The following is a 12,287-nucleotide window of genomic DNA, read 5'->3' on the forward strand; positions in this document are numbered from 1 at the left end:
CCTTTCCCAGAAGACACTTCTGTAAGCTGGGTAGGCCTTCCCCCGGCACCATCCTCTCAGGCCATCTGCACAAAGGTCATCAGCGCCTCCTGGCCCTTCAGCAATGGCCCGGATGGGAGGACGGGCACCCCAGGGTCCCCCAAGTCCCCATGGTACAGGCAGCCACCAGGAGCCTTGAGGACAAGGGCTGAATCTCAGCCCAGAGAGGTCCTGTGGGCAGAGGGGACCAGGCACTGGCAGGCCCAGAGGAACAAAGGTTCCCGTGGGCAGGACACACTCAGCACAAAGCAGCATCTGGGTCTCAGTCGGCAGCACCAGGCCTTTGTGCCGAGGGTCCCGTGGCTCCAAGTGCCCAGACCAGCCCCTCATTCCCTGAGAACTAGGTGACAGAACACAGGATAGGGGCCTCCTAAAAGCCCCTATGGGGGTGGGTGCCCTCCACCCAGAGTCATGGGGCAGCTGGAAGGCTGACCACACAGGAAGGCATGTCCCTGGTGCCCAAACTCCTGGCACCCACTCTGGACCTGGCTGGTCCGGGGGGAGGGGGGGTGCGTGGAAAGCAGGCGGGACATGTCTGTGGGTCCTGAAACTGCCCCGCCTGCGAGGAGTCCAGGGCCCAGGCGGAGAGCAGGCATGGCGCTGCCCCACCCCCATCCCTAGGGCTGGTGGCCTGAACTTTTCACCCTCAGCACAGACACCAGAGAGCAGGGCTCAGAGGTGTCTGCCCGCGGCAGCGGGAGGGGAGGGGCGACACCACCATCCCCACTCCAGAACCCAGTAGGGCCCGTTTTACAATCGCCAGATGGCGGCCCAGGGCCCGCAGGCCTCCTCAGTCGCAGTGACTGCCCGACCTCAGCAAGGACCTGCGGCTACAGCCCCACCTGGGAGGGGCCAGCGAAGGTCACCAGGGCTCCATCCAGCTCTGGCCTCAGGGTGATGAGCCAGTGTCTCCTAGACCTGCTGTGTGAGAACCGAGAAGAAGTCAGCCTGCCAGTGGGAACAGGGTAGGAAGAAGCACAGGCCCCGCTGCTCAGAGCCTGCCTGACGGCACTTCCATGGCCAGGCCACCTCTCCAGGCACGGCCATGGCAGTGGACACGGCAAGACACCCAGGACTCCGTGTGCAGACTGACCCTCACCCCGACCCTGACACGGTGGCTCCCTCAGCCCAGGCCAGGCCAGGAGGAAGCCAGGCACCATCAGTACAGTGACCCCCTCTCCTAGGGGTTGAGGACAAGCAGCACATCGTCATCCCAGAGAGCAGATACCCCTGGAACCTGGTCCTCTCCCGGGGGCAAGGCTGGGAGCCCTAGCACTCACTGCTGCTCCTCCTCCGTCATCGACCACCCATGTGAGACCTGGCGTCATCCTAAACAGCCCCGTGGCCTGCGGAGGACTTGCAGGCAATGGCTCTTGGGGACCTGCTGTCCAGAAGGACACGCCGGACATCACAGCAGGTCCCAAATGGACCACACTCATCCAGAATCCCCAATAGCACAGCCACACTGAGGGCCCAGCATGAAGGGACCCCTGAGCCAGAACCGAGGGGGTCCCAAGTGGGTGAGTGCAGCTTCCCGGGCCTCCTCCTCCACGTGTTCGCCCACCACCCCTCGACCCTTCTGCTCTGCAGCCTTCATGAGCAAATTAAATTAGGTTCGATACCCCAGGACCAGGGGCAGGATCATGCTCTAAACTGGGCAGGGAACCTCACCCCTACCCCTGGTTCAGTTCAGTTCAGTCATTCAGTCGTGTCCGATTCTGCGACCACATGGACTGCAGCACGCCAGGCCTCCCTGTCCATCACCAACTCCCGGAGTTTACTCAAACTCGTGTCCATCAAATCGGTGATGCCATCCAACCATCTCATCCTGTCGTCCCCTTCTCCTCCCACCCTCAATCTTTCCCAGCATCAGGGTCTTTTCAAATGAGTCAGTTCTTTGTATCAGATGGCCAAAGTGTTGGAGTTTCAGCTACAACATCGGTCCTTCCAATGAACATTCAGGACTGATTTCTTTTAGGATGGACTGGTTTGATCTCCTTGATCTCCTTGCAATCCAAGGGACTCTTCAAGAGTCTTCTCCAACACCACAGTTCAATAGCATCTATTCTTCAGCACTCAACCTTTCTTTTCCACCCCTGGAAACGATGTTAAATATGGCTCACATGGCCCTCCGGTCACTCGGGGGCCTGCGGCAGCTACGAGAAGTCTGCACAGGGTTGGGGTCTCAGCTGGCCCTGCCTCCTTCCCTCCTTCCTTGTCACCACCAGCATTCCCAGCCTCCCGTCCCAGGCTGCCCTGTGGTCAGCTCAGCACATTGGGCCCTGTGCCCTGGACACAACTTTCCAGGCAGTCATGTGCCCTCGAGGGGCCTTCCTGACTCAGTAAGGAAAACGCCCCTGGCAACCAAGCCATGGCAGCACCTCCCCCCACCTCCACCCCTCAGAGGCCCTCCACTCATCAGGTGCCCCGGGGCCTCAGCCCACCCTGAACCCAACAGGGCTGAGGTCCTGCTGTGCAACGCACTGAGCCGGAGCCCTGGGCCTGAGCCAGGCACCAGGGGATGGGTGTCCAGGGCGAGTGACCCCTGCCGAGGGGCTCCCCACCTGGTGCCCAGGCCACCACAGCAACCGGACCCCTTGACCCCAGAGCTCAAGCTGCCTGGTGAAGCCTCTCCAATGCACCTCTGGGCAGAGACAGGGTAGGGGGCACTGGATGCAGGAGGCCCATGACCCTCTCCCACCGTACCTGGATGCCCAGGGCCCACCGCGGGCACAGTCGTGCAGCCCCTCCCCCAGCGAGACCACAGCGCAGTGCTGACCTTCTGGCCTGAGCCCCTCCCTCTCGGAGTCTCAGGAGAACATGGCTCCCCCGTGGTCTGGCTGGACCCCAAACTACTGACCGTGCCTCTAGACCTAAAGGAAGGGTCTGGACAGATGTGGTGTTCTAGGGTGAGGACACGAGGGCACAGAGGCACTGTCCACAGCCCTGCTCCATCCAGACAGTCACCAGCGTACATCTCCTCCTCTGAAAGGGACCACATCACCTGGGAGTGTCTGAAATTCAGGACTTTCAACTCTGCCTCTGCTCAAGCTCAAGTGAGTGGCAGCTGATAACCCCCTTCCCCGATGGCCAAGGCCTCAACTATGAGTGCTGCCCTTCTGGGGGGTGGGGGGGGGGTCCACCAGGGGGACGTGCAGACATAAGCCCCTTCTGGTAGGCGCCATAAAAAACGCGCGGACACGAGCCTGTTTGTGCAGTCGCCAGGGGAGCGCATGGACAGGACGTCCCCCTTCTCATAGGCGCTACGGGAGCATGTGGACACAAGCCTGTTCGCGCAGCCGCCAAGGGAGTGTGTGGACACAAGTCTGTCACTAGGCTGGTTAAGTGCTGGCTCCACACAGCTGCTACTCTGAATAGTCAAAATCACGGCACTTTGTTCATAATCAATTCTGACTAAAATTGAAAAGGCAGTAATGAAGATGTTAACAAAAACGAATCTAATGTAGCCAAAATTACTGCAGAAAGGAAAACATATCTGCTCACAATGGACATGCCAGTCAGCACAATTCAGAGAGCTTTCAAAACCTTCTACCTCAGAGCTGGACATGCTCCCCTCCTTCCTGTAGTCGAGATGACCCAAGGCTCTGCTACTCCAGTCTCCAGTCGTTTTTGCTTTTTGTGGGTTCTGGTGGCACCAGGCTGTCCCCCACCAGGGCTCCCCGGGGCAGGGAAGCCTCTCGGATGCAGATGCCAGCATCAGGTGAGATAATGGCAATTTTAAACTCTTGATCTCATTTTTCTAATGCTGTTTATGAAAAGAGAGCCTGATTAGACAAGCTGGAAGCCAACTTGGGGGCAGTAACCACACCACGGGGAGAGGACGCACCTGTGGCCCAAATGGCATCAAAGGAACTAATCACCCCCTCCAACATCCAGCTAAAACTCAGACAAGATCCAGGAGACAATCGCCCTCATGGCACTGGACATCAGGCGACCGAGGACAGTGACCCCAGATGCAGAAGCTCTCATGGGGAGCTCCCGGCCACCCAGCCCACTGCCTTGAGCCCCCAGGCAGCAGTGCAGGGAGGGGATCCAGGTGGGGCCCAAGGCCCTAGAATCAGAGACAGAGCTGATGGTCCAGGGGGACCTGAAGGAGCCCCTTCACACATGTGTGTGAGGACTGCCAGAGGCTGGGAAACACCCACCAGAAGTACTCGAGGGGACAGTGGAGCAACCTACCAAAACAGAAGCAAGACCTGTAAGAATTAAATTGCCTCAGAGTAAGTGACCCAGGACAAAGCCGGAGGAGATTCACAGGAATTCAGGACACTTGGCATCAGCACGTCTACAGCCAAGGAAGCGGGAAAACATGAGCCACCACAAGGAGATTCATGAACCCTCCAAGGCAGATCGGAACTGACACACATGTACTGAGGCCAAACTCCACACATTCAAGGAGTTAAACAGAGATGCAGAAGGTCTGTGAAGTCAAGCGCCCACGAGATGAAGACAACACTGGATGGTCTGGCAGAGCGGATGTGCTGAGGGGACACAGGTGAGCCCGAGGGGCTGGTGACAAACTGCTCAGAACAGAACAGAGAGCGAGGGGAAGAGCACCCCTGCGCTGGGCTACTTCAAACAGTGACTCAACGGGTGCCTGGAGTTCCTGCAGGCAGCGGGGGAGCAGAAAGTCTTCAGAAACACTGACCAGAAACCCTCCAAACTTCAAAACTATGAGCCCCAAAAGCTCAATAAACCCCAAACACATGCAATCTAAAGAAAGCTACAGCAAAGTGCATCAAAATCAAGATGCTCAAAAGCAGTGCATGCGTGCGTGCATCCTAAGTCGCTTCGATCAAGTCCAACTCTGCAACCCAATGGACTGTAGTCCACCAGGCTCCTCTGTCCATGGCATTCTCCAGGCAAGAATACTGGAACGGGTTACCGTGCCCTCCTCCAGGGGATCTTCCCAACCCTGGGATCGAACCCACATCTCTTACATCTACCTGCACTGGCAGGTGAGTTCTTTACCACTAGCACTACCTGGGAAGTGGCTAATAAAAATGAAAATCATAAAGATATCCCAGAAAGAGGAATGAAGAACCACAGCATATCAGTATTTTCAAAGTAGTTGTTGTTCAGTCGATCAGCCGTGTATGATTCTTTGCGACCCCATGGACTGCAGCATGCCAGGCCTCCCTGTCCTTCACCATCTCCCAGAGTTTTCTCAAACTCATGTCCATTGAGTCGGTGATGCCATCCAACCATCTCGTCTTCTACTGTACCCTCAATACTTGCCTTCAATCTTTCTCAACAACAGTCTTTTCTAATGAGTTGGCTCTTCTAATCAGGTGGCCAAAGTATTGGAGCTTCAGCATCAGTCCTTCCAAAGAATATTCAGGACTGATTTCCTTTAGGATTGACTGGTTTGATCTCCTTGTTGTCCAAGGAACTCTCAAGAGTCTTCTCCAACACCACAGTTCAAAAGCATCAGTTCTTCAGTGCTCAGCCTTCTTTATAAGTCTGTCACTATTTCCTCATCTATTTGCCATGAAGTGATGGGACCAGATGCCATTATCTTTGTTTTTTGAATGTTGAGTTTTAAGCCAGCTTTTTCACTCTCCTCCATCAAGAGGCTCTTTAGTTCCTCTTCATTTTCTGCCATAAGGATGGTATCATCTGCATATCTGAGGTTATTAATATTTCTCCCAGCAATCTTGATTCCAGCTTATGCTTCATCCAGCCTGGCATTTTGCATGATATACTCTGCATATAAGTTAAATAAGCAGGGTGGCAACATACAGCCTTGACATACTCCTTTCCCAATTTGGAACCAGTCTGTTGTTCCATGTCCAGTTCTAACTGTAGCTTCTTGACTTGCATACAGATTTCACAGGAGGCAGGTCAGGTGGTCTGGTATTCCCAAATCTTTAAGAATTTTCCACAGCTTGTTGTGATCCAGAGTCAAAGGCTTTAGTGTAGTCAATGAAGCAGAAGTAGATGTTTTTCTGGAATTCTCTTGCTTTTTCTATGATCCAGCAGGTGTTGGCAATTTGATCTCTGGTTCCTCTGCCTTTTCTAAACCCACCTTTAAAGTCTGGAAGTTCTTGGTTCACAAACTGTTGAAGCCTCGCTTGGAGAATTTTGAGCATTACTTTGCTAGCATGTGAGGTAAGTGCAAATTGTGCAGTAGTTTGAACATTCTTTAGCATCTCCTTGCTTTGGGATTGGAATGAAAACTGACCTCTTCTAGTCCGGGGGCCACTGCTGAGTTTTCCAAATTTGCTGGCATATTGAGTGCAGCACTTTCACAGCATCATCTTTTAGGATCTGAAATAGTTCAGCTGGAATTCCATCACCTCCACTATTGTTTGTAGTGATGCTTCCTAAGGCCCACTTGACTTTGCACTCCAGGATGTCTGGCTCTAGGTGGGTGATCACATCGTGATTATCTGGGTCATTAAGATCTGTTTTGTATAGTTCTTCTGTGTATTCTTGCCACCTCTTCTTGGAAAAAAACTATCAACCTAGAATTCTACACCCACTGCAAATATCTTTCAAAAAAGAGGTGGAAGTAAATGCGCTTTATACATAAACTCATCACCAGCTGTCCTATACCAACAAAGAATGTGGAAGGACATCCTTCTAACAGAAGAAAAACACCCCCGGATGGAAACTTGTGTCTACTACACAAAGGAAGAGCAGAGCAAGAAACGATTACCCAAACATAAATATATTGATTCCTCTCATTATTTAGATGACTTTGAAAAGTAATTAGAAGAGCTTTAAACAGAATGAAAATGAAAACAATGCATCAGAATGTACAATTCCCTTAAAACAGGACTCAGGAGAAAACCAAACATTTAGATCACAAAAAAAAAGAAAAGAAAGGTCACAAACAAATGGCTCCACATCCACCGTATGAAACTAAAAAAAGGACAAACTTAACACAAAGCAAGTCAAAGAAAGGGAAACATAAAAACTAAAACAAAAATCAATACAAACAGACAGCAGAAAAATAACAGAAGAAAACAGTGAAACCAAACTGGTTCTTTGAGAAGACCAGTAACACTGATAAACTTCTACGCAGACTGATCAGGAAAATAAAAAAAGAAAACTGATCAGCATCAGGAATATGAGAGGTGTCATCGCCCTGAATTCTACAACTATGAAAGGGCAACAGGAAAACACTGTCAACAGCCCATGCCAATAAATTTGACAATTCAAATGAACTGGGCAATTACTCATTAAAATACAAACAAACAAAAAACCTCTCAACCAAGAATAGATAATCTGAATAGTTAAAAAACTTCCCCCAAAAAATAACCTCCAAACCTAAATTGGCTTCAAAAATACATGCTACCAAGTATTTCTAAAAGAATTACTAGTTCTTTCAGAAAGTTTATGGAGGGAATACTTCCCAAATAATTATGTGAATCCAACATTTCTCTGATACAAAAACCAGACTATTACAAGAAGAAAAAAAACAAAACTACAGCCAAATGTTCATAATGAATACAATTGGAAAAGCTATACATGAAATTTCATCAAGTCAAACTCAACAACATTCTAAAAGTATGAGACACCACGACCAGGGAGGTTTATCCTGGGAATGAAAGGTTCACTGGATTCAAGAATTAGCCAGTGCAACTCGCCATGTTAATAAACTAACAAAAGATACTCACCATGTTAATAATATCAATAAATGCAAAGAAAAAAAAAGCACTGGACAAAACCCAACATCCATCCCTGGCCAAAATAAAGGACAGAACTGCAGGAACTTCTCCAGTCTCCTGAAGAGCGTCTACAAAACCCAGCAACCTATTAACAGCATGCCTGACAGTGAGACACCACGCCTCCCCCAAGGCCAGCACTGTCTGCTCTCAGAACACTGGAGGCTCCAGCCAGTGCAATCAGGCAAGACAAAGAAAAGGCGTCCAAGTCAGAGAGGAAGCAACACTGTCTTTACTCACAGATGGAAACCCTGAGGGATCTATAAAAAGGCTACTAGAAGGAGTTGCAAGATGCAAAATCAATATACAAAAATCAATTGTACCAGCAACTTATAATCAGGAAATAATTTTTTTTTAAAAGCAAGGTACATGTACACACTGCTCTATTTAAAATGGGTAATTAGCAAGGACCTACTGTACAGCACTGGGAACTCTGCTCCATGGTATGTGGCAGCCTGGATGGGAGAGGAGTTTGGGGGACAATGAATACACCCATAAGTATGGCTGAGTCCCTCTGCTCTGCACCTGAAACTATCACAACATTGTTAATCGGCTATACTCCAACACAAAATGAAAAGGCTTTTTAAAAAAGGATGATTTTAACATTTCAGTGTTAATTATGGCAACTATTTGCTATAGGTATTTGGTAAACCCCCTTTATTAGGAAACAAAATTCTAGTTCTAATTTGACAAGAGTCTGCACCATTAATTTGATGGTACATGTGTGCTAGGTCGCTTCAGTCATGTCTGACTCTTTGCGACCCTATGGACTGTAGCCCACCAGGCTTCTCTGTCCATGAGATTTTCCAGCCAAGAATACTGGAGAGGGTTGCCATGCCCCCCTCCAGGGGATCTTCCCAACCTAGGGATCAAACTAGTGTCTCTTATGTCTCCTGCATTGGCAGATGGGTTCTTTACCACTAGCACCACCTGGGAAGCCCAATTTGATGAACAGTTTTATCACATATTCTTGGATCAACTGAGATGATCATATGATATTTCTCCTTTAATATGGTCAAGTAGATTGATTTCAAAACACCAATAATCATCACAATAACACCAAAAAAGAAAAAGAGAAAGCTTAGAGAGAAGTCAATGAATCTGACCAAAGGCATCAAAGACCTATGCCCTGAAAACTACAAAAATACTACTGAGAGAAACAAAGAACAACTTAAATAAATGCAGCAATGTAACTTGACTAGGAGATGGAAATGAAAAAGTGTTAAAATCTCAGTTCTTCCCAAGTTACCTGTAACTCAATTCAATGCCAATCAAAATTTCAGCAAGATGTTTTTCATAGAAATTGACAAACTGATTCTAAAATTCACATAGAAAAAAATAAATAAATAAATAAAATTCACATAGAAATGCAGAGGACCTAAAATAGCCACAACAACTCTGAAAAGGAACAGAGTTGGAAAGCTAATGTCACCTGATTTCAAGAACTATAAAGCTATAATAAGCAAAAACAGCACAGCATTGATACAGACACATCGAATACAAATGAACATAACACAGTCCAGAAATAAACTCACACACACAACTGATTTTTGACAAAAGTGGAAAGATAACACAATTAGGAAAGTATAGTCTCTATGACAAACAGGACTGGAATAATCATCCACATGCAAAAAGGTGAACTTGGATGCAGACCTTGCATCAAATGTAAATCTTAAAGCCACAAATTTCTAGAAGAAAACAGAAGAGAAACACCTTTGTGACCCTGCATCAGAGACGATTTCTCATCTAGAACATCAAAACTCCAATCCAAAAGAACCAATCGATACACTGGAGTTGATGAAAACGTTCAAATTCTACTCTTCAAAAGAGCAAAAAAAGAAAGCCACAGACAGGGAGAAAGCTTTGCAAAGCATAAATGTGAAAAGGGACTTGCACTCGGAATACATATAGAATTCTCAAAATTCACCAGTAACAACTCCACTCAAATAACAGACAAAAACTTCAAGAGACACTTCACCATAGTACATAGACGACGGCAAATATGCCCACGAAAAGATGTCCAAAGCCATTAGTCATTAGGGAAATGCAACTTAAAACCACAAAGAGAGATATCTCTCCACACCTGTTAAAAGAACTGAACCCAAAGAGAGCAACAGTGCTGGTGAGGACGCGGGAGCCGATGGGGATGCCTAGGCCAGCTCAGCATTTCCAGAAAAGCCAACCTGCACACACAGGACCCAGCCATTCACATCGAGGTGTCTACAAGGGAGTGAGATGTGTGTGTCCCAACAAAACTCGCAAGGAGTGTTCACAGCAGCTTTGTGAGTAACAGCCAAGAACTGGGAAGGATCCCATCAGTCCACAGGTGAATGAAGAAAGAAACCATGGCAATTCCCACAGTGGGCCAAAAACAAAACAAACCAAGCACTGACACAACCACACAGAAGAATCTTGAGATAATTGTGCTGAGTGGAAGAAATGAGACCCAAAAGAAAAAAAAAAAAAAAGATTTCCTTCCCATAAAGCTCTAGACAAGGAAACCCATCTAGAGCGAAGGAAGCTGGCTTGGCAGCTGTTTGGGGTGGGGGAGGGGTGGGGAGGGACCGAGGGGCATGGGACACCCTGCGGGTGACGGACAGCTCCTCCTCCTCGACTGCAGCAATGGCCTCACGTGTGTACACATTCGTCAACGTTATCAAACTGTATGTTTTAAATGTGCACAGCTTATTATGTTAATTATACCTTTAAAAAGCTGCCTTTAAAATAACTATACAGCAATTATCCCAACCAGAGCCTTTATATTCCAGGACTCGTTTGTTCCACGGTTTGAAACAACCCCCACAGGTCAGTGACATGTGTACACGAGCAGCACATGCCGCCATTTCTTCTGAGGTCGATCCCAAACACGCCCTTTTCTGTCCCAAAAAGATTCACAAAAATGCCGTCGCCATGCATTCAAGTCATTTCTTTGTCCAGATCAGAACCAGCACGTACTCCCTGCAAAGGACAAACTGTCTTTTTGGCTTTTTTTTTTTTGGCTTTTCAGGGTGTGCATTCTCACTCCAGCTGCTCCAGACTCCCACAAAAGCAGCCACAGGCCAAGTGGACGCCAGGGGTGAGGAGCGAGTAGATACAGCTTTATCTACACAGACGGTGGGGGCTGGCCTCGGCCCAGGGCTTCTTCTGGGGCCGGGGTGGGGGGGCCCAGCGGCAGCCTCACCTGGGAACTTGTTAGAAATGCAAAGTCTCAGCACCCACCCCAGACCCAGGAATCTGAAACTCCAGGGTGGAACCCACAGGCTCATCACTGAAGAATTCTGAAGCTCAAGCTTTAGAACCTCTGCCCTAGAAAACCAGCAAGACAGAGGGACTGATCCAGAGCCAAGAATGAGCACGTTACAGCTGCATACCACGGTCCACAGAGGAGAGCCAAGGTCTGGGGCAGTCTGTGATAAAACACGTGTGTTGACTTAGAATAACCAAGGGAGAAAATTTCAAAAAAAAAAAAAAAGAGAAAAGAAAACGAGATTCATCCTGACAAACCTCTATTACTAAACAGCTCCTGCTGGTTCTTTTCGCTTCTTGACAAAGAGTTTTCAACCCATTTTTAAAAAGCAGTTCTAAAATTGTCCTGGTTCACATTCTCCCTTGACTGCACTCTGCTCGGCAGGATCTGGAACTTAGTCATCCTTCAGGGATGATTAAGTCTTAGAATAAGGGGTCTGAGTCATTTGTCCAAACATCAGTCAAGACCACACTCAGCCAGTGACGCTGAGTGTGAGACCTTCAATGGCAGTGAACCCTGTGTGGACACGCGCGCACACATGTGCACACACATGCACACACACACTAGCAAGAAATAAAACACTTTCAGAAAATAAATCTTGCTTATTTGAAGGTTACTTCTGGTTAAGATCACAAATAACTGGCAACAACGCATCCTCCTTTTTAAAGCAACTCTTTATGCCCTTCCTTCCTGAATGCTTAAAATGCCAAAACCTTCTACAAATTCAGAGAAACACATCAAGACAGAATAATTAAAATGCTAACGAAAGAAAATTCATTTCAAGATGGAAGAACAAAGATACTTCAACCCTGCTCTCCTCTCAGAAACTGCCAAAGCCCCCGCTCTCCAGCAAAGGCACACATGTGGGGGTGGGAGGGGGCTGGGCGGGCAGCACAGAGAAGGACCAGGGACCGAGTGGACAGGCACAGGATGCAGGCGCCTGCGACCACAGGAGGACGTTTCTTGAGAACATCACCAGAAACAGTTCAGTGGACTCTAAGTGCCCGGCCCTGCCCCGCCCTGATGCCCACTACGCTTCCCCATGATAAAACCATATGGTTGAGAACCACCATCGAGGGAAAAGCAGGCCCTGAAAGCTGACTTCAGAGGAAACCACAGCCAATACCCCTGGGGCTAGGAGACAAGCCATGGAACAGAACAGGTGAGCACTTTTACAGAAGAAACAACAACAACAAAAGAAGTATTACAGATGAACACCACAGGACTTCCCTGGTAGTCCAATGGTTAAGAATCCGCCCGCCAACACCAGTTCGATCCCTAATCCAGGGATATCCCACATGCTAGAA

General features: G+C 48.6%; 1 protein-coding gene across 1 annotated transcript in view; it reads right to left on the reverse strand.

The window, feature by feature from the left end:
* SKI (SKI proto-oncogene) overlaps positions 1 to 12,287 on the reverse strand; it is a 56,660-nt gene that overhangs the window by 21,256 nt on the left and 23,117 nt on the right. The gene's annotated exons all lie outside the window — the stretch shown is intronic.

This window comes from Cervus elaphus, chromosome 14 (genome assembly GCF_910594005.1).
Source record: "Cervus elaphus chromosome 14, mCerEla1.1, whole genome shotgun sequence".
Taxonomy (NCBI): Eukaryota; Metazoa; Chordata; class Mammalia; order Artiodactyla; family Cervidae; genus Cervus; species Cervus elaphus.